The sequence below is a fragment of the Suricata suricatta genome, chromosome 5 (assembly GCF_006229205.1).
Source record: "Suricata suricatta isolate VVHF042 chromosome 5, meerkat_22Aug2017_6uvM2_HiC, whole genome shotgun sequence".
Classification (NCBI taxonomy): domain Eukaryota; kingdom Metazoa; phylum Chordata; class Mammalia; order Carnivora; family Herpestidae; genus Suricata; species Suricata suricatta.
In genome coordinates this window covers 86,591,599-86,615,214 of record NC_043704.1, presented here as the reverse complement: position 1 = coordinate 86,615,214, position 23,616 = coordinate 86,591,599, and the positions used below count along the sequence as shown (strand labels likewise).

Sequence of the window (23,616 nt, the reverse complement as noted above, 5' to 3'; positions counted from 1 at the left end):
TTCAATCTGAAGACTCCTGTGCTTCTGTTCTGAGAATTTTTCTTGTATTTTTTTTCCTTGATTATTTCCTCTTCTCTGTTCTATGCTCTGTCTTTTGGGGACTCCTTTATTTGAAGATTGGTTCTGATCATATGGGCCTATTTCCTTATACTTTCTCTCCTTACTCAGCTCTTTTTTTCCTACTTTGAAGGAAAAGTCTATCTTCCAAGGCTTCTATTAATTTAATTTTTAGTTTATCTAATGTATCTCTAATTTCAGAAGAAAAACCCTCTTTCTTGACAACTGAATACTCATTTTTAAAATACCCTTTTCTTATCTCATGGATTCAGTATCTTCTCCTTGGATTGCTTCTTCTCCTCCAGATGTTTTAAATGTTTGGTTTATTTTCTCTTTCATATTTAATACTTTTCTCAAATCTCTCATGGTCCTCAGACGCTGTCCATGTTTAAGAGTCGGACACAAAGAAAGCTAGTTTGAAACTAAATGTAGGCTTCCCTACAGGGTGATCAGGCCGGGACCCAGCGATTTCCTTTGGGGCCCACTCTCCCTGCTGCCAGTATCTGCAAGCTTTTTCTTTGGATTAACTGGTATCCCATGAGAAGAATCTTCTCATTTCTAATCCTAAAAATTAGTCTCTGATAGCTGAGCTGGGGCCGGCGGCTGGAGTCTAACTATTAATTATGCAAACTTTCCCTCACTTCCCAGCAGAATCTTCCTCCCCTTTGCTGGTTTTCATATTCCCAAATCTAGTCTCTCTAATTCAACCCCTCTGCAGAGTAAACTCTCCATCTTCTATTGGCTTAGTGAATTGGAGCCTGGGTATGTAGAGAAAAAAAGTTCTGGAGGCCTTTTCAATTTGTTTCAGCTATTATAACAAAAATACTATAGACTGAGTTTAAGCAACAAATATTTATTTCTCGCAGTTCTGGACGCTGGGAAGTCTAAGATCAAGACATGGTGGGGTGCCTGGGTGGCTCGGTCAGTTAACCACCTGACTCTTGGTTTTGGCTCAGGTCATGACCCCACGGCTTTAGGAGTTTGAGTCCCCCAGGTGTTGTGAGTTTGAGCCCCAAGCTGACAGTGCAGAGCCTGCTTGGGATTCTCTCTCTCTCTCTCTCTCTCTCTCTCTCTCTCTCTCTCTCTCCCCCTCCCCCACCCTCATTGTCTCTGTCTCTCTCAAAATCAATAAATAAACTTAAAAAAAATTTTTTTTGAAAAGGACATGGGCAGATTTGGTGTCTAGTCAGAGCCTGTTTCCTGGTTCAGAGACAGTTATCTTCTCACTGTGCCCTCACATGGTGAAATTGACAAAGGAGCTCTCTAGAGTCTCTTTTATTGTTTTTTTTTATTTTTGAGAGACAGAGAGAGACAGCATGAGCCGGGGAGGGTCAGAGAGAGAGGGAGACACAGAAACCGAAGACGGCTCCAGGCTCTGAGCTAGCTGTCAGCACAGAGCCCGACACGGGGCTCAAACCCACGAACCATGAGATCATGACCTGAACCAAAGCCTGACGCTTAACTGACTGAGCCACCCAGGCACCCCTAGAGTCTCTTTTATAAGGACACTAGTCCCAAACATGAAGGTTCCATCATCATGACCTAATCACCTCCCATAGGCCCCACCTACTAATAATATCACATTAGCTGTTAGGATTTCAACATATGAATGGCAGGAAGGAGGGACAGTAGTAGATACAAATATTCAGCCCATAACAAGTCCTAACTCCTTTCCTATGTAGACTTTAATTTTCATGTAGACTTTCTCAAATGTTCAGTCTCACTCATTCCTATGCCTGCTGTATCTAATTCAAGCCTTTCCAGAATAGTGCTGTGAAAATTGGCTTGCTTCTTGTAGTTACCCTTTCATAGGCAGTTGGATTTGAGAAAATGAAAATCGGCCCTGGTGGTAATCAGAATTTTATATTCCTAACAGAACATAAACAATGTTTCCAATGGACAAGACAAGGTCACATAGACAGTATTTCTATACAGAGCTATACACAGCTGCAAAAAAAGACTAAAAATCTTTTCTTGTGACTGCTGCTTTGCTATCAGTGACATGCCCAGTCTGGTTTTGTTCCTTCAGTTTCCTCAACAAAGATTCTTGAGACATCCTGTTGCTGAAATTATCGTATTTCTCAACTACATCCCATCCAGGGATGGCACCCCTCTTTTCTAATCCGCCTTTAGAATCATGCAGCACAGACCAACTCTATAAGAATTCCTTCCCAATTCTTTCTTACTGAGATGCTTCCAAGATTCTTCTGGCATGTGTTCTCTCTTTCTGCAGAAAACTGAATAAACATAACTTTGTCTACCGCCAGGTGTGTTCCTGGTGTCCCCTGCCTGGTGAATGCTGACAGAATGTAGTGCTCTCTATGGTCTGCTAAATTAGCTAACCCTTGTGTATCTACCTTCCAGATTCTAAAATATTGTTGATCTCACTCTGAGGTTGCCACAAGTTGTATTCTCTCTCTCCTGCTTATTGTGAACCAAAACTCTATGGCTGCAGATGTTTCACATTGGATTCCTATCACTTAGAATAGGTTGCTGATAGTGTTAAAGGAAGAAAGTATACTGAATCAGGAATCAATGAATGAACAAATCTGACGTAGCATCTCCCATGCTAGGCGTGTAAGCTGTGGCATTGAATCCTGACCATGTATGTATATCTTGAGACCTAGTCCTTCTACAAAGTGTCAGACCTGCCTACCAAACTCCAATTCTATGTCAAATTCAACCAGACCAAAACTTAATTCATCCTCTTTTACCACCAGGCTCGCTTCCCTCCCCCTTGCTTAAGCCAGTTAATCCATTCAATCAGTCACACAACGAAAGCACTGGGGAATTCTTTCTAAGCTGTTTCCTCTTCCATATCTCCAAACATCCTATTAAGTTGTGACAGTTTTACCTCCTAAATACTTCTTGAATTTGTTCTGATTCCTCCGTCCCTAATGCAACTGCCCAGTTTCAAAGTCTTCATTATTGGTCACCTAGAACATTGGAATAGCTTCTAACTCTTCTCTCTACCTCCAGGGAAGCAACCCCTATTCCATACTGTTCTTGCTAAAATGCAAATCTGATATTTATGCTACCATTTGTCAACAGGTTCCTATTGGCTATAGGATAAACTCTAAATTTCTTGGTAAGATAAATAAAATCTTCCCATACTTGGTCACTGTCCATTTCTCCAGTCTAAGAATACATTCACCTTCAAATGCAACGCTTTATCCAGAAATGCCAAAACAATTTGCTTCTCATTTCCTTTGTATATGCATTCCCTCTGGCCAAAACATTCTCCTCTCTTTACCACATGGCTGACTCCTGCTAATCTTCCAAGAAACCCTTTCACCCTGCAATCCCTAGCCCAGAGAACATTTGTCTAACCCAAAAGACTATCAGGTTTTCATCGATTGGGACTTTCTTTTATTCAACTTTGTATTCCCCAGTGAGCAGCAAAACACAGGCACATAATATGCAATCTGTAAGTTATTGCTATCAATTTATAAAAAGATGTTATAATTGTATATTTTAAGTAAGCCTCAAGGTAACCACAAAGGAAAAACTTGTCTTAGATACACAAAACATTGTGATAAAGAAATCAAAGCATATTGCCACCAAAACTCATCAAATCACAAAGGAAGATGGAAGAGAGGTAGCAATGAACAAAGTGTCTACAAAACAGCCAGAAAACAACTACAAATTTGGAAATTATAAGTCCTTAACTATCAATAATTACTTTAACATAATCTCTAATCAGAAACATAAAATGGATGAGTGGATAAAAAAAATAGATCCAATGATATGTTGCCTATAATAGATTCACTGTAACTTTAAGGACACATGTAGGCTAGAGTGAAAGGATGGAAAAAGATATTCCAAGCAAATATTAACCAAAAGAAAGAAGGGCTATACTTTACTAAAATAGACTTTAAGTTAAAAAATGGAAAGGGTGTACCTAGATGGCTCAATAGGTTGAGTGTCTGACTCTTGATATCAGCTTAAATCATGATCTCATGGTCATGAGATAGTCACTCAACAGGCTCCAAACAGCAATGCAGTAATAGTTGGGACTTTAACACCACACTCTAAACAATGGATAGATATGACAGAAAAGCAAAAAGGAGACTGCAGATTTGAACAGCACTATAGACCAAATGCACCTAGCAGACATATACAGAACACTCATTCCAAAAGCAACAGAATACACATTTTTCCAAAGTGCAAATGGGACATTTTCTAGGATAGACCATATGTCAGGTCACAAAACATGTATCAACAAATTTAAGAAGATAAAAATTACATGAAGTATCTTTGCTGACCACAATGGTATGAAACTAGAAATCATAACAGGAGGAAAGCTGGAAAATTCACAAATATGTTGATATTAAACAACACATTCCTGAACAACCAGTGGATGGATCAAAGAAGAAATCAAAAGAGATCAAAAATTACCTTGAGACAAAAATGGAAACACAACATACCAAAACTTAGGGGATATAACAAAATCAAATCTAAGATGAAAATTTATAGCTATAAATGCCTACATTAAGGAAAAGAAAAATCTTGGAGCACCTGGCTGGCTCAGTTGGTAGCGCATCCAACTCTTTTTTTTTTTTTAATATTTATTTATTTTTTAGAGAGAGAGAGACAGACAGACAGACAGGGCATGAGTGGGGAAGGGGCAGAGAGAGAGAGAGAGAGAGAGAGAGAGAGAGAGAGAGGGAGACACATAATCCAAAGCTGGCTCCAGGCTCTGAGCTATACCACAGAGCCTGACACAGGGCTTGAACTCATGAACCATGAGATCATGACCTAAGCTGGAGTCAAATGCTTAACCAACTGAGGCACCCAGGCACCCCTTCCAAATCTTGATCCCAAGATCATGACTTCACACCCCACACTGGGTATGGAGACTACTTATATAAAAGAAAAGAAAAAGATCTCAAAAAACCTAACATTGCACCTCAAGACATTTTACAAAGAACATACTAAGCCCAAAATTAGCATAAGGAGTTAAATAGTAAACATCAGAGCAGAAATAAATAGAATAGAGAATAATAAAATAATAGGATTAATGAGAGTTAAGAGTTGGTTCTTTGAAAAGATAAAATTGGCAAACATTTAACCAGACTATACACTAACAATGAAAAACCTGAGGAAAAAAAAAAAGAAAACAATCCTATCCACAATAGCATCAAAAATAATAAAACACTTAGTAATAAATTTAACCACGGAGTTGAAAAATCTGATCACTGAAAACTATAAGACATTGATGAAAAGAATTAAAGAAGATGCAAATCAAGATATCTCATGTTCATGGACCAGAAGAATATTGTTAAAGTGTCTATACTGCCCAAGCCATCTATTGCCTCTGTAGATTCAATGCAATCTCTACAAAAATTCTAATGGCATTTTTTTACAGAAATAAAAAAAACATAATTCTAAATTTGTATGGAACCACAGAGGGCCCTGAATATCCACAGAAATCTTCAGAGAAAAGAACAAAGCTGAAGGCATTATGCTTCCTGATTTCAAGCTAGATAATAAAGCTATAGTAATTGTTTTATAAACAGTTACTGTTTATAAAGAACTTGTAAAACTCAACACCCAAAAAACAAATAATCCAATTAAAAAATGGGCAGAAGACATTTCTTCACAGAAGACATCCAGGTGACCAACAGACACCTGAAAAGATATTCATCATCACTTATCATCAGAGAAATGCAAATCAAATCTACAATGAGATATCACCTCACCTCTGTCAGAATGGCTAAAACCAACAACCTAGGAAGCAACAGGTATTGGTTGGTGAGGCTATGGAGAAAAAAGGAACACTCATGCCCTGTTGTAAGCTATTGCAGCCACTCTGGAAAACCGTATGGAGGATCCTCAAAAAGTTAAAAATAGAACTACCTTATGATCTAGAAATCTCACTACTGGGTATTTACCCAAAGAACACAAGAACAGTCATTAAAACAATACACACACCTATATATTTAGAGCAGCATTATTCACAATAGCCAAAATATGGAAGCAACCCAAGTGTCCATCAATTGATGAATGGATAAAGAAGATGTGATATATATATAAAGGAATATTATTCGGCCATTAAAAAGAATGAAATCTTGCCATTTGCAATGACATGGCTGGAACTAGACAGTACAATTCTAAGTGAAATAAGTCAGAGAAAGAAAAATACCATATGATTTCATTCATATGTGGAATTTAAGACACAAAACAAGCCAAGGGGGGAAATGAAGAAAGAGGAGACAAATCAAGAAACAGATTCTAAATTATAGAGAACAAACAAGAGATAGGCTAAAGTGACGATGGGGATTAAGGAGTGCACTTATCATGATGAACATAGAATGATATATGGAAGTGTTGAATCACTATATTGTACACTTGAAACTAACATAAAACTACATGTTAACTAACTGGAATTAAAAATAAAAACAAAAAATATAGCACTTCAAAAAAAAGTTTAAAAAAAGAGATCCTGGCATAAAAACAGACACATAGACCAATAGAACACAACTGAGAACCCAGAAATAAGCCAATGCATTTACAATCAACTAATATTTGACAAGGTAGCTAAGAATACTCACTAGGAAGAAAATAGTCTCTTAGATAAATGGTGCTGGGGAAACTGGATATTCACATTCAAAAGAATGCAACTAAACCCCTATTTTACATCACTCACAAAAGTTAACTTTAAATGGATTAAAAGTTAATGTAAGACTTGAAACCATAAAACTAAAAGAAAACATAAGTAGTAAGCTCCTTGACATTGATCTTGACAATTTTTTTATATGACATTGAAAGCTAAGCAATGAAAGCAAAAATAAACAAGTGGGAATACATCAAAATAAAACAAAACTTCTGCACAGTAAAAGAAACCACCAACAATGTGAAAAAAAAACCCTATAAAATGGGAGAAAAATCTTTACAAACCCTTCTACCTAATAAGGGGTTAATATTCCAAAATATATATGGGAACTCATCTCTATAGCAAAAAACCAAATAATCTGATTTGAAAATAGGCAAAAGACCTGAACAGGCATTTTTCCAACACAAGGATATACAGTGACCAATAAGTATATGAAAAGGAGTTCACCATCACTAATTATAGTGAAATGTAAATCAAAACCACAAAGAGCTATAATTTTGCACCTGTTAGAATAGCCATTATCAAAAAAAAAAAAAGGTAACAAGTGATACATGCAGTGGGAACACTTGTCCACTGCTCATGGGAATATAAATTGATGGCAGCCACTATGGAAAACACTATGGAGTTTCCTCAAAAAATTAAAAATAGAACTACCATATCATCCAACAATTCCACTTCTTTGTTCATGTCTGAGTGAAGTGAAATCACTATCTTGAAGAGATATTTGCACTATGTTCACTGTAACATGATTTACAAAAGCCAGTACATTGAAACAATTTAAGTGTCCATCCATGCATGATGGATAAAGAATTTGTGGCATATATATATATATAATGGAACATTATTCAGCCATAAAAAAGAAAGAACATCCTGCTATTTGTGACAACATGGATGTCCTTTGAGTGTGTTATGCAAAGTAAATTAAGTCAGACAGAGAAAGATAAATACTATATGAGCTCAGTTATATGTGGAATCTAAAGAAAAAAACAGACTTCTAGAAATGGGGAATAAATTGACACTTTCCAGGTACCAGTGTGGAGGTGGTAAAGGAAGTAGGTAAAGGTGGTCAAAGGGTACAAATTTTCACTGATAAAGTAGATAAGTTCTGGTGACATAATGTACAGCATGACTACAGTTAACAATACTGAATTGTATACTTGAAAGTTACTAAGAGAGTAGATCTTAAAAGTGCTCGCTACATGCAAAAAAAAATTGTAACTATGTGAGGTGATAGATGTGTTAGCTAACAGTCTTGTGGTAACCATTTTGTGATATAAACATATAGCAAATCATCATGTGAATATTAAACTTACAGAATATTTTATATCAATTATATCTCAATAAAGCTAGAAAAAAGAAATAATTTAAAAGTGGATCAAGGGCTTTGGTGGAAAATAAAAACAATTTTGAATTTGCACTCTCCATAAAAATGTGGAAAGAAATGTCACTAAATAATGTTAACAAAAGCTAACCAAAAAAAATCAAATAAATATTAAATAAGGGTTTTTTTGGTCATTTTACTTTTTCTTTCAGTTTCAGCCTGTACCTATGCCTTTGAATTTGAAGTCAGTTTCTTATAAGCAGCATATTGTTGGATCAAATTTTATTTTATTTTATTTTAGTATAGTTGACATACAATGTTACATTAGTTTCAGGTGCACAACATAATGGTTCAACATCCCTATGCATTATGGTGTGCTCACCATAAGTGTAGCTACCTTCAGTCAGCACACAAAACTACAGTACAGCTGATTATGTTTCCTACACTGTGCCTTTTATTCCCATGACTTACTTCTTATTCCATAACTGGAAGCTTATATCTCCATCCCCCCTCTCACACATTTTGCCCATCCTCCCACACAATCAAAAAAATTTTTAATCCATACTGCCAATCTTTTGATTATATATGTAAACCACTCACATTTAAAGTAATTATTGATATGTAAGGGCTTAGGAGTCATTTTATTATTTGTTTTCTGTTTGTTTCCTCTGTATCTCATTCTGTGTTTCTCTTTTCCTATCTTCCTATGGATTAATTGGACACAAAGGATTCCATCTTGATTGATTTGTAGTGTTATTTTAGTATGTTGCATTGTATGGTTTTCATAGTATTTGGTCTTTTATTAGAATATACACATGCAACTTACCATAGCTTACTGGTGTGAATGTTTTACCACCTCATGGGAAATGTAGAAACCTTACTTCATCTAGGTCCCTTTACCCTCTCCACTTTTTAAAAAGAGTAATCATATATATTTCCTTTATACACAATGTACACCACAAAGTGTATAATGTTATGACTTTTGCTTCAATAATCAAATACGATTTAAGAAACTCGGAAAGAGGCTAACACACACACACACACACACACACACACACACACACACACCTTGTGCATATGTGACTACATATTTGTGCTGGTATGTTTTAAGTGTAAATTTCTAGAAGTGGGACTTATCAACTGAATGGTACATATATCTGTAATATTGCAAGTATTGTCCAGACCTTCCCACAGGCATTGTATCATTTTGCATTCATGAAATTGCCTGTTTCCCTGTAAACCTCTCTGAAAAAGTTCATTTTCAAATTTTTGCACTTGTGTCAATCTGACAGTGAGAAATGATAGCTCAGGATAGCTTTCATCTGTACTTATATTATTATGGGTTAACTTGAGCATTGTTTTTTCATATGTTTAAGAGACATCTGTATTTCTTTCTCTGTGAACTGTTTTGTCTCCATTTTTTAAAAGCTTTCCTCGCTTCTTCCTCACAACCACTTCTGCCTACTTACTGGCCAGACCTATTTTAATACTACCTCTGTCTTCAAGGAAGGCTGGAAAATACATTTTGGCCTCGAGTCAAGTCAGGATTTAATTCATAAGGAAGAAGCCAAGATAGGGAACTGAAAATCTCAGTCTCAATTTATCTCGACTTACACTTAACCTTTAATTTTCAGAGGTCCTTACAGACGTAAAAATGGAGAAACCAGAGAAGAAGGGTTAATAGTGATAAGCTAGGAAAATGTAACCGAAGGAATTATGTTGCACTCAATAATGTTTCATTTCTCCTTGAAAAATGATATTTCCCTCTCTGCTGAATATCATGAAGCTAAATAAATTAATAGAAACAGAGTAATTCCCTTTCCACCAGCCCCCCCCAGAAGACTGGTTTTGTGTTTTGAAATTCTGCCTGCTTTTTGTAAACTGGCAAAGACTAAGAGCTGGAAATATTCCTTAAAGTGCAAATCTTAGGAGTTCTGTTCATAACAAAATTTGGAAATATGAAAGTAAAAACCATTAATTCATCTTACATAAATCAATGATATGAAAAATGTGGGAAGGGGATATCTCTGGCTTGAGGCTATATAGACGTGACAACTAGTTTTCATTATGGGCTTTATTGGATCTTGTTTTTGAACAAGTCAACTGAAATCTGAAGTTTAGGAGACAGAAATTTGTGTCTTTGATGATACTGAGGAATTAATGTTCTTTTTGTTAGGCATGTAAATGTCATTGTGTTTGTGTAAGAAGATGTCCATATTCTATAGAAAAATTATGTAGGACTAAAATGACCGGCAATCTTCTTCAAAAGACTGAGGCAAGTGAGAAAAAGATAAAGGAAGTAAGGAGGGTGAGAGAGTAAAAGGAAAAAGAAAAGATAAAGCACGTAAAGTATGGCTTAAGAATTACTGAAAATGGGGGCGCCTGGGTGGCTCAGTCAGTTGAGCATCCGACTTCCACTTAGGTCATGATCTCATGGCTCATGAGTTCGAGCCCTATGTCAGGCTCTGTGCTGACAGCAGCTCAGAGCCTGGAGCCTGGAGCCTGGAGCCTGGAGCCTGCTTGAGATTCTGTATCTTCCTCTCTCTCTGACCCTTCCCTGCTCATGCTCTCTCTCTCTTTCTCTCAAAAATAAATAAAAAACATTAAAAAAAAAGAATTACTGAAAATGGTATGCTGAGTATACAAGGGTTCATTTATCATTCTCTCTAATGTATATTTGAAAAAGTTTATAAAAGCTATGAAAAATACCCAAAGAAGCAGATTAAAAATGTAAAACATAGGCGTGCCTGGGTAGCTCAATTGGTTAAACATCTGGCTTTGGTTCAGGTCATGATCTCACAGTTTGCGAGATTGAGCTCCACATCGGGCCCTACATTGACAGCATTGAGCCTGCTTGGGATTCTCTCTCTATCTCTCTCCCACTTGTGTTCCCCCTTTCTCTCAAAATAAATAAATAAACGTGTAAAAATTTTTACTTAAAAAAATGGAAAAAATAGGAGTGCCTGGATGGCTTAGTTGGTTAAGCAACCTACTCTTGATTTCAGCTCAAGTCATGATCTCATGCTTTATAGTTTGATCCCCTCATCAGGCTCCATGCCGACAGTGCAGAGCCTGCTTGGGATTATCTGTCTCCCACTCTCTCTGCACCTCCCCTGCTAGTTCTCTCTGTCTCTCTCTAAATAAAGAAATAAATAAACATTTTTTTAGAAACGGAAAATATAAATTTAAGTGACATTCTCATACCAAACCTCATCATTTTTATGAACAAATCAATGACATATCCCTTTAAAAATTCTTTTTTTTAATGTTCCAAGTTCTTATTTAAATTCTAGTTATTTAATATATAGTGTAATAGTAGTTTCAGGAGTAAAATTTAGTGATTCATCACTTACATTTGATACCCAGAGCTCAGTACAAGTGTCCTTCTTAATACTCATCATTCATCCCCACCCACCTTCCCTGTAGCAACACTCAGTTTGTTCTCTCTAGTTAAGAGTCTCTTTTTTTCTTTTCCCTGTGTTCATCTGTTGTGTTTCTTAAAGTCCATGTATAAGTGAAATCATATGGTATTTGTCTTTTCTCTGACTGACTTATGTCACCAAGCCTAATACAATTCCATCCACATCCCTGCAAATGGCAAGATTTCATTCTTTTTGATCGCTGAGTAATACTCCTGTATATATATATACCACAGTTTCTTTATCCATTCATCAACTGGTGAGCATTGAATTGTTTCCATAATTTAGATATTGTTGATAATGCTGCTGTAAATATCAGGATATATGTGTCCCTCTGAATTAGCATTTCTGTGTCCTTTGGGTAAATACCTAGTAGTGCTATTGCTAGGTCATAGGTAGTTCTGTTTTTAACTTTTTGTGGAATCTACACACTTTTTTCCAGAGAAGCTGCACCAGGTTACATTCTCATGACCAGTGTAAGAGGGTTCCCCTTTCTCCAAATCCTTGCCAACATTTGTTGTTTCTTGTGTTGTTAAGTTTAGCCATTCTGACAGATGTAAGATGGTGTCTCATTGTAGTTTCAATTTGTATTTCCCTGATGATGAGTGATGTTGAACATCTTTTCATGTGTCTGTTAGCTGTTCTCTTTGGAACAAGTATCTATTCCTGTCTTCTGCCCATTTCTTAAGTGGACTGTTTGTTTTTTGGGTGTTGAGTTTGATAAGCTCTTTAGAGATTTTTAGATACTAACCCTTTATCTGATATGTCATTTGCAAATATCTTCTCCCATTCGACAGGCTGCCTTTTAGTTTTGCTGATTGCTTCCTTCACTTTGCAGAAGCTTTTTATCTTGATAAAGTTTCAACAGTTAATGTTTGCTTTCATTTCCTTGCCTCGAGAGACATGTCTAGTAAGAAGTTGCTATGGCTGATGTCAAAGCAGTTGCTGCCTGTGTTCTCCTCTAGGATTTTAATGGTTTCTTCCTTTACATTTAGGCCTTTCACCATTTAGAGTCTATTTTTGTGTATGATGTAAGAAAGGGGTCCAGTTTCATTCTTCCATATATTGCTGTCTAGTTTTCCCAACACCATTTGTGGAAGAAATTGTCCTATTTCCATTGGATGTTCTTTCCTGCTTTGCCAAACATTAGTTGACCATAAAGTTGTTGGTCAATTTCTGAATTTTCTACTCTGTTCCACTGATCTATGTATTTGTTTTTGTGCTTGTACCATACTGTCTTGATCACTTCAGCTTTGTAATACAACTTGAATCCAGAATTGTGATGCTTCCAGCTTTGCTTTGCTTTTTCAAGATTGCTTTTGCTGTTTGGGATCTTTGGTAGTTACATAGTGGACATCCTTGCCTTGTTTTTGACCATAAAGGAAAAGCTCTCAGTTTTTTCCCATTGAGGATTATATTAGCTGTGGATCTTTTGTATGTGGCCTTTATGATGTTGAGGTACGTTCCCTCTATTCCTACTTTGCTGAGGGTTTTTACCAAAATAGAAAGAGCTATACTCCAGCTCCCACTGATGACAATGAGCCAGCCTAGGCTCCCATTGTCAACAGAGACATCCCCAGCCAGTTTATACTGGTGATAGGCAAAGTGTGCACCCAGCTCCTGGGGCCTCGACCAGACCAGAAGAACATCACCAGTTACCTCCAGCTCATTAAAAAGTGCCTGACTCATGAGGTGTTCATGGAGATGCAGAAGAAATGGCTACTATCTTGGAAACAGCAAATGCTGAAGCTCCTCGGGATGTTCCCCCCCAAAGCCGCACTTGAGATGCAGAACTACTGGCATCAGAAAGGCTGAGTATTTGGCTCCAACTCACTTCCCATAACTGGCTCTGTGGGGACAGGGGTAGCCCAGGGGACCCAGCGGCAGTTCTCCATGCCTCCCCAGGACCTCCCACCCAGCAAGATGGGCCTTCTGAGCCCTTTGGGCATTGGGGGCATCTCTCCCCAACATGCCCTCACTAGCCCCAGCCTTGGGAGCCAGAGCCCACAGAACTTGTGGTTTGCCAACCTCAAAGGCAGCAACAGCATGTCAATCTGTGGAGAGCACCTGCTCCCTCCCTGTCCATTTGTCACCCCAGGCCCTTCTCATGTTCCCTCCAAACTGCCTGGTCCCTGGGCCTGACCTGGAAATCAATCCCACTCTGAAGCTTCTGTGACTGAGCATGACAGAACATGCCTTGGGTGGTGAGCTTTTCCTCTTTCTCTGACCCAGCTCCCAACTACCCAGGATCATCTCCACTTCTGAACTGAGCAACTCAGAGCATCCTGAGGGGTCCCTAGGGGAGGCCAGCCTCCAGGGAGGACCTGACTGGGATGACAGGCTACCCAAGTGCCTTTTCTTGGGCCTCCCACCAGTTCTTGATCTTTCTCCCTTTCCCTTTTTCTTACCACAGATGAGCCAGACAAAACCTCTACCATCTGATGAGACCCACAGCCCAGCACACCCATAGGCTACCTGGGAGGCTAACCCCCAAAGAGCTTCTCAACAACAGCAAGGGGGGTGGGCTGGCTCAGCTATACATGCTAGTATTTTTCTACTCTCTCATCTTTTTAACTTTTGTTTAACATTGGCACATGCCTTGCTCACTCCCAGGCTCGATGAGGGATCTCTGCTGAGGCTCAGGTAGCTAGGGGGTGACCAGGATAAAGGGGGCAGAGACTGGCCAGCCCAACTGCCCCTCTTTCCCTCCCTCATCCCCCACCTGGCCCCATTCCACCCCTGCCTCCTCCAGACTGCCGGTCCCCTGCCCCTCTCAAGGGAGCAGCTCGCTCCTATCTTGTGGGGCCTGCTCAGAGCCATCTGACATTTGCAGAGAGAGGAGTGGAGAAGATAACCTGCTGTCCTGGATGTTATTTGAGAGGAGCTGAGGAGAAGCTGGTGGATAAGGAGAGGAGCCTCGTTCTCTCTCGTTGCCACCTTCTTCTCCTTCCCCATTCCCATCATTCCCCAAGGACAGGAGCCGCCCCCACTTCCTTTTTGCCCTGTTTATATCAGAGGGTCTCTACAATTAAGTTCTTTAGCCTTAACAGTTTTTCTCTCTTATCATTCCCTCTCGTTTTTAGAATCCCTAGGCCTCTCTCTGAGCCAAGAAAATGGAAGGGGGAGACTGAATGTTACAAGGGGAGAGGTCAGAATGAGCCCCCCACTCCAGACCCCCTAGCCCTTCCCCACCCTCCCCTAGGCCCCCCCGTCCCCGGCTCTCCAGATGCAGAGGTTGAAGGCCAGGAGCCAGGGCAGCAGGTGAGGTCAAGAGTCTGTTGCCTTAACATCCCCTTCCCTCAACCAATACACACCCTTGTCCACTCCCACGCCTGGTTACTGAAAGATTTAGGAGTAAAGAATGAGGGAAAGGGGACTGTTTGGTTTTTGGTTTCTTTCCCCATCCCTCTTTTCTTTCGTGCTTTCTGGATCTATTGACAGGACCATAAGTGGTTCTTATTCTTTCTTTTATTAATGTGATATATCATGTTTATTGATTTGTGAATATTGAACCGCCCTTGCAACCCAGGAATAAATCCCATTTGATCATGGCAAATGATTCTTTTAAAGTACTGTTGGATTCGATTTGTTAGCATTTTGTTGAGAATTTTTACATCCACGTTCATCATGGATATTGGCCTGTAGTTCTCCTGTTTAGTGCAGTCTTTGTCTTGTTTTGGAATCAAGATAATGGTGACCTCATAGAGTAAGTTGGAAAGTTTTCCTTCCATTTCTATTTTTCAGAACAGTTTAAGAAGAATAGGTATTAACTCATTTTTAAATGTTTGGTAGAATTCCCCTGAAAAGCCATCCAGTCCTGGACTTTTGTTTGTTGGGAGATTTTTTATTATTGATTCAATTTCTTTGCCGGTTATCAGTCTGTTCAAATTTCCTATTTCTTCCTGTTTTACTTTTGGTAATTTATATGTTTCTAGAATTCAATTCATTTCTTCCGTATTGCCCAGTTTATTTGCATATAATTTTTTATAATATTCTAATTGTTTGTGTTTCCGTAGTGTTGGTTGTGACCTCTTCTTTCTCACTCATGATTTTATTTATTTGGGTCCTTTCTCTTTTCTTTTGGACAAGTCTGGATAGGGGGTTATCAACTTTATTAAATATTTCAAAGTACCAGCTCCTAGTTTCATTGATCTGTTTTACTCATTTGTGTGTGTGTGTGTGTGTGTGTGTGTGTGTGTATGTGTGTGTGTTTGGGTTTTTTTAGTTTCTTATCATCTGTTTCTGCTGTAATCTTTATTATTTACCTTCTTCTGGTTTTAAGTTTCATTTGCTGTTCTTTTTTTATTTCCTTAGTTGTAAGGTTATGGTTGTATATTTGAGATTTTTTTCTTGCTTCTTGAGGTAGACCTGTATTGCTATATACTTTCCTCTTTGACTGCTTTTGCTGCATCCCAAAGGTTTTGGACTGTTGTGTTTTCATTTTCATTTGCTCCTATGTATTTTTTTTTTACTTCTTATTTTTTTAAATTTTTTAATGTTTTATTTATTTTTACGAGAGAGAGAGAGAGAGAGAGAGAGAGAGAGAGACCATGAGCAGGGGAGGGTCAGAGAGAGACACACAGAATCTGAAGACAGGCTCCAGGCTCTGAACTGTCAGCACAGAGCCCGATGTGGGGCTCGAACCCACGAACCGTGAGATCATCACCTGACGCTCAACTGACTGAGCCACCCAGGTGCTCCTCTTCTTTAATTTCCTGTTTAAAGCCTTCACTCTTGAGTAGGATGTTCTTCAACCTCCATGTATTTGTGGTCCTTCCAAACTTTTTCTTTTTCTGTGGTTTTGATTTCAAAATTGCATTGTGGTTGGAAAACATGCATGGTATGACCTCAGTCTTTGTATATTTGTTGAGGCCTGATTTGTGACCCAATATGTGATATATTCTGCAGAATATCCCATGTGCACTTGAAAAGAATGTGTATTTTGCTGCTTTAGGATGAAATGTTCTGAATATCTGTTAAGTTCATCTGGTCCAGTGTGTCATTCAAAGTTATTGTTTCCTTGATTTTCTGCTTAGATTATCTGTCCATTGATGTAGGTGGAGTGTAAAAGTTGCCTACTATTATTATATGATTATCAATTAATTTCTTTATGTTTGTTGTTAATCATTTTATATACTTAGGCATTTCTGAGTTGGGGACAAATATTTACAACTGTTAGGTCTTCTTGTTGGATAAATCCCTTTATTATGATAAAGTGCTCCTCTTCCTCTCTTGTTATAGTCTTTGGTTTAAAATCTAGTTTGTCTGATTTAACTATGGCTAATCCGGCTTTCTCTTGAGGTCCATTAGCATAATAAATGGTTCTCCATCCCCTCATTTTCAATCTGCAGGTGTCTTTAGGTCTAAAATAAGTCTCTTGCAGGCAGCATATAGATACATCTTTCTTGCTTTTTTATCCACTCTGATTCCCTATGTCTTTTGATTGGGGTATTTAGTCCATTTACATTCAGACTGATTATTGCTAAATATGAATTTAGTGCCATTGTATTACCTGTAAAGTCTGTTTCTGGAGATTTTCTCTGTTCCTTTCTAGTCTTTGTTGCTTTGGGTCTTTCTTTCCCACTTAAGGAGTCCTTTATAATATTTCTTGCAGGGCTGATTTAGTTTTTGTCATGATCTCACAATTCGTGAATTCGAGCCCCACGTCAGGCTCTGTGCTGACAGCTCAGAGCCTAGAGTCTGCTTCAGATTCTGTATCTCCCTCCCTCTCTGCCCTTTCCCCACTCACACTGTTTCTCTCTCTCAAAAATAAATAAACATTTTAAAAACTACTAAAGAAAAATAAGTTAGGGACTTCTTTTGCCTTGCTGCTTTTAGGGTTTTTTTTTTCTTTATCTCTATATTTTGCTAATTAAACTACAATATGTCTTGGTGTTGGCCTGGTTTTGTTGATTTTGATGGAAGTTCTCTCTGCATCCTGGATTTGGAAGTCTGTTTCCTTCCCCACATTAGCTAAGTTTTCAGCTATAATTTCCTCAAATAAACCTTCTGCCCCATTTTCTCTCTCTTCTTTTTCTGGGACCTCGATGATACAAATGTTAGTACATTTCATGGAGTCACTAAGCTAACCTTGTTTTGATGTTAGCCTCCCTTAAGAGTCCTTATCAATTTTCCTATTTCAGAATGAATTTCACATTTGAAAACACATTCTTGAGGAAAACTTAAAATGAGAAGGAAAGATACTAAGTAAATTTTTATTACTAAACATATTTTGAACACACAAAATGGACTAAACATTTTACCAATATTTACACTGTGGTACAGATTTCAGGCATCCTTTCCTTTTTTCCTTCATTCACAGAATAAATATTAAGTGATTGCCCTTAATACTGTCAACATTGTGCTAGACTTCAGGATTGACAGTCAACAAGGAGACTCATTTCTTACTTTCACAAAGCATACAGTCCACTTAGGAAGATGCCACAGAGAACCTATCCATTCCCTCCCAGAAGTGGTATTTTATGGCAATTAACATTCATGATGAATAATGATGCCTTCAATTTTTTTTACTCCCATTGTCAACAACAAGGAAAGCAATGCTATTCAGTTTGGACTAGTCAAAGTTTGAAATAGTAAATCATCTGGATATTCCCAATCATCAAAAGCAGCTCTCATGGTTATCATTTGGGATGTGGCACCACTTGGTGTAAAATGTGAGAAGTATTACATGAAAATACTGCCAGAAAAATCATAGTTCTAAAAGATTTACATGGAATTTCAGTGTGACCTAGTAAGACTGCCATAAAAGTACCAAAAACATATTTTTGTTTTTTCCCCTCCACAGTGGCTACTCTAGTTATCTTACAAAAAGGAGGCTTTCATAAATGCTTGTTAATTGAATAAACAATTGAATTTAAAGTCCAAAGACCCTCTAATGGAATACAGATTTCAATAGATTCTGTTCTTTGACCTCAGACCACGATGAAGTGAATGTATAAATTTAACCCTTATGTCAGTCAGTGATTATTGATGAGTTAGTGATTCTTCAAGAATAATCCTAAAGCTTCTCAATTTCCCACAACAAAATCTGGTTCATGTCATGTCTGTTATGGGTGCTGATAGCTCTTCGCTTAGAGGAAGAGAAGGCTAGGGAAGCAAGTGCCGGAAATGAAATGTTTCTTCCTGGAAGTAACACATAACACTTGCAGACACCTCAAGGGCCAACACAAGTCATGTGGTTCTACCTAACTTTAAACAGGACAGGGAGTATAATCTCCTGTATGCCTGGAAGCAGAGAGCACCAGACATTGGATATTGTGCAACAGTAGTAACACCTTCCACAAACCTGTACAATTAATGAGTTTTCTTCATAGGGACAACAAATATACCTATTTACTGGGAAAATACTTCCTCTTTGTCATCTGTTAATCTCAGTCTCCCTTGACATGGCTCAGCCTTCAGATCTTTGCAGGTATATATGTCTGAGTTTAAATCTATCAAATGGATACAACGCTTGATCTTCATTCCCAGATGCTATAAATAAAGTCAGTACTCTAGAAAATAAAAAGTGCTATACAGTGTACAAGTTGTTATTAATATTATAATAATTGGAAGTCCAATCAGATTTTATTCATTTATTCATTTGTTCGTTCCATCAAAGAACAAAAAAAGACATAGCAGTTGAAAATTCAGATTGAGTGAAAAAGTTTGATAGTGGAGCAAAGAACTTGATCCAGAATAGAGTCTAGGTAGACTAGGTTCAGGGAAGGAAAAGTGGAGTAAGTCTTTTAAAGCTAAAAGACTGTCTCTGTTCCATTTTAAGGAAGCAGAGTCTGATGGGATGACTCGCTAGGTACATCTGGTTGCTGGTTTTGAAAGCACTGGGCTGGGGTGCCTGGATGGCTCAGTCATTGAGTGTCCAACTTCAACTCGCAGTTGGTGAGTTCAGGCCCTGCATCAGGCTCTATGCTGACAGCTCAGAGCCTAGAAACTGCTTTGGATTCTGTGTCTCCCTCTCTTTCTGCCCCTCTCCCACTCCCACCCTCTCTGTCTCTCAAAAATAAATACACTTAACAAAAAAAAAAATTTTTTTTTAAAGCAGTGGGCTGGCTGCTTGGAGGACCTCTGTCTGAGGGGCTCAATATTATGGAGTCCAGTTATCTCTGTTGGGGATGTGAGATCCCTGACTCTAGGATATGACATACAGCTGCCTCATGACTGAGTCAGAAGTATGTCACTCAGACAGGTCTGCACTAGCGTCAGCAAGCTTGGTGGCCAGGCCAGAGCTTATGAATTCATTCCACAAGCTGAATACTAAATTCTCTACCTACCCCATCCTTTTAGACCAAGTAAGGCCTCCTGTCATGTGGTCCCATAACATTTTTCACTTACTTTAAGTTCAATCCTCACATTCTAGTGCTATCTAATTGCCTATCTTCCCTACTCTACTCTAAGGAGCACCAAGGCAAGCACCATGTCTATTTGGATCACACTGTATCCCCAGTACCTAGTACCTAGTATAATGCTGATCCCAAGGCATATGTGCAGTGAATATTTTACATAAAGAATGAATGAGTTGGGCACCTGGGTGGCTCAGTCAGTTAAGCATCTGACTTCAGCTCAGGTCATGATCTCACAGTCCATGGGTTTGTGCCCGGCATCGGGCTCTGTATTGATGGTGCAAAGCCTGCTTCGGATTCTCAGTCTCTGTCTCTGTCCCTCTCTGCCCCTCTCTACGCTCTCAAAAATAAATTAAAAAAAAATTAAAGAAAACATTTACTTTATTTTTTTAAATTTAGATCCAAGCTAGTTAACATACAAAGAGAAAACTTTTTTTTTTAATTTAAAAAATGAATAAGGGTCTATGCAAGACATTGCTAAGCTGAGAGATGGAGCAGACTCGAATATGATAAAACCAGAATTCAAAGTCTGTGGAGAAACAATATGACAACCACCGGTGAGGCCAATGTTTATGAGGAAGGAAATGTATGCAAATTGGGAGAACCAAATTAAGAAAAAATATATAGAATTATAAATACAAAATGTTATTTAAATACAAAATTACACAAGAATAAAAAGTTATAAATACCTCATCTTAGAAGAGGTTCATGCAATTGAGGGGACTTGAAGCATATGCATTGTTTCCTTCACAGTAAATGCATCTCTAGTGTAAGTGGACCAATGTACCAAATACTGTGGCATCTCTGAAGAGTGTTCAGAGGTCCCTGCTACGGAAAATCAAAGATTTCACAGAAGAGAAAAATTGTGAGCTTGATCTTATAGATAGAAACAAGGTAAAGAAACTGCTGGTAGGAAAAAAAAAAAACATGCTGAGCCACACAGGTGAGAAAAGCTAGTGCCTATCTGTGGAAGAATGAGAGGCGCTACTTGGCTAGTGTGGGGTCGGGCGGGGAAAGCTTAGGATCGTGGCCCTCGGCCAACAGCATCGGCAGCATTCAGCTCCAGCCCAGATTTATCTCATTAGAAACTGGGGCTAGTGCACAGAAATCTATAGTTTGACAAGAGCTGCTAGTGATCCTGATGCAGTTAAAGTTTGAAAATCAATGCTCTAAGAAGTTAATTGAGCATCTGATGAAGCTATACTTACAAATTTAATTTCAGGCTGCTATACAAGATGAAGAGAAATGTGAAAAAAGGATTATGACAGAAAGAGGGTGAGAGAGTTCTTTTTACCTCACACCCTAAAATAAATTACAGACAAATTAAAAAGCTAAAGTAAAAAATGCAACCAGATATTGGATAGAAGAAAAGGTTTTTTCAGCATAAGGCCAATAATAGAATCTGTAGAGGAAAAGATTAATAGACACGATTTCATGACAATTTAAAACATTTGCACCATTAACAAAATTGAAAAAGCAAGCAACAAACTAGAAAATATATATATGCAATATATATATATATCAGGTAAAAGGCTATAAATTTCCACTTTCTTTAAAAAGATAAATAACCTGTAGAAAATTGGACAAAGAACACAAACTGAAAATTCTCAAGAGATATACAAATAGCCAAAAAAAACCTGAGAAAATATTCAAATTCACAAAAAACAAATATAAATTAAAATGGAATGCTGTATTTTATTTACCAAATTAGCAAGCATTTTTCAAAGATAGAAACAACCTAATCATTCACTCTACATTTGCTGATAGTGGAATTCCAAGGTCCCATTAATATTAATAGCCTAAAGAATATTCCTGCTACATTTGAGTGGGGGAGAAACTGTTATAGAACAACATAAACAATAACATCCAAATTTCTAAAACAATCTATATCCAGATGGATATAGATTTTTAAAAATGTACAGGTCTTGAGCTAAATGTTACCATTGGTTAGCTCTGGGTTGTGGAATTATGATACTTTTTCTTTTGCTACTCATACTTCTCTATTGTCTCTATTATGTGATAAAGATGTATCCCTTTTCTAATCAGGAAAAAGTTAAGCTATGCTACAAATGTGATTTTAAAAGTTGGAAGAAAGGATGATTCAATACATTTTCTGTCAAAATTATAGAAGATCACAAACTCTACAAGTTGGTCCTCTTGAGATCTGAGGGTTTCATCCCTGCTGCCACTACCCTCCCTCGCTTTAAAAGGAGAGGAAAAGGGAGAGGCAAAAATGAAACTGGAAAAGAAACTGCAGCTAATCAAAGAACATCAAGTAGCCTCAGACTTGCGATTATGCTAAAAGACATGTAAACATTGTGATGCTCTTATTTACTTCTCTGGTTAAGGGAAAATAGTGTGGGTTTAAAATGTTTTGAAATAAAACTTCAGCCTAGAATGTAATGATTTCGTTTGGCACAAGGCTAAGCCTGAGTAAAACAGTAAATGGTCCCATACCACCCCCTTGTGGCTTCCACTGTGTCACATCCGGAAACAGCCCAGCCGGAGAGGAGAGAACGATGCATACTGTTCTTCATAAATTCAGCAAACATGTGTCCATTCCCTAAACGGTGGCAGGTACTAACTGTTCTAGGATCAAAAGATACCACTAAATCTCTTTTTACTTTATTCAGGCCATGCCTGCATTCGTAAACATTCACTTATTTGGGCTGAGCATACACTTCAAATTTGAGGTCATAAAAATTGAGCCTCACAAACTCTCTTTAAAATAAGGCTCTATCTTCTGGGATAGACCTGGAGCGATCGGAGTAAGGTCTGTGCTTATTACGCTCCAGCGTTGGGTTGGGTAGCATGTGGTAATCAGGAAAAGGTCAAAGGACATGGATGAAAAGACACACAATGCTGCCATAACTATCCGAGTGACCTTGAACACGAAATAATCCACATGGGCCTCGTTCATCTATTTAACAGTTATTAGGACCCGGGTGCTGAGGTTACAAAAATGAGTAAAATCTAATCTCTAGTCCTTTGCTTTTCTAATTTGTAAATTGGGACAACTTCAACTTCCTATTAAAGATTAAACATAGGACCACACTTGTACACTGGTACAGATATATTCATTTATGAAAGCGTGTTCACAAGTTTACTTATGTTTCTTCAACTTAATCTTCTCCACATCTGCTCATAGAAGCTCATAGTAGGTAAAAGAATTAAATAATCTAATCCAATCCCCTATAATTTCACATTTATTCCACCGGGATTTCTTCCCGCTGAAGCCTAGCGGCGACTCAACGATCTTCAGGATTTTCACCGTCACGCCCTGGTGAACAGCGTCACAGCCCCGCGCAGTTCTTTGAAGGGGCTCGGCCGTCACCCGGCAGTCTCCCTTTACATCCGCAGCCAGCATCTGCCACTCTAGGGGTTGAAATGCCGTTTGCCACGCCTAACCCGTCCCAGCCCGCTCCAGCACGCCCCCTGGAGGAGCCGGGTGGGAAAGGAGCTGCTGCCTTACTGCGCTTCTCCCACTTCTCTAGGGGTGGGAGGAAGGGCTGAAAGCCCGCCGGGGCGCGGAGTCCCCTCGGTGGCCAGGTCGGGAGCAATTCTAGGCAGTGGAATCACCCGCTCCGCGAGGGAGGGGCGGTACCCGCCCGGAAGAAGCCTGCGGCGGCGCAGAGGTGCCAGCAGGGGGCGCGGGCCGCTGGGCCACCCCCGGGGCTAAAGGCCGGTGGTCCCTCCCAGGTCTGAAGTGCGGCGTGGCCGCGCCGCCCGATCCGCAGCCCCCCCGCCCTTGCTCTCACCTCGTCACCTCCCCGCCCAGTCGGCGGGCCCCTGAGGTGCGCGGCGCAGGCGTGGAACGAGGCGGTGAGTGCGGCCGCGGGGACT

At 38.8% G+C, this 23,616-nt stretch overlaps 1 protein-coding gene across 1 annotated transcript in view; it reads left to right on the top strand.

The window, feature by feature from the left end:
- Nucleotides 1-23,244: 23,244 nt before the first annotated feature.
- ZNF639 (zinc finger protein 639) overlaps nucleotides 23,245-23,616 on the top strand; it is a gene marked incomplete at its 3' end in the record, with an annotated part of 8,100 nt that continues 7,728 nt past the window's right edge. The window contains exon 1 of the mRNA XM_029938741.1: nucleotides 23,245-23,595. The remainder of the gene's footprint in view (nucleotides 23,596-23,616) is intronic.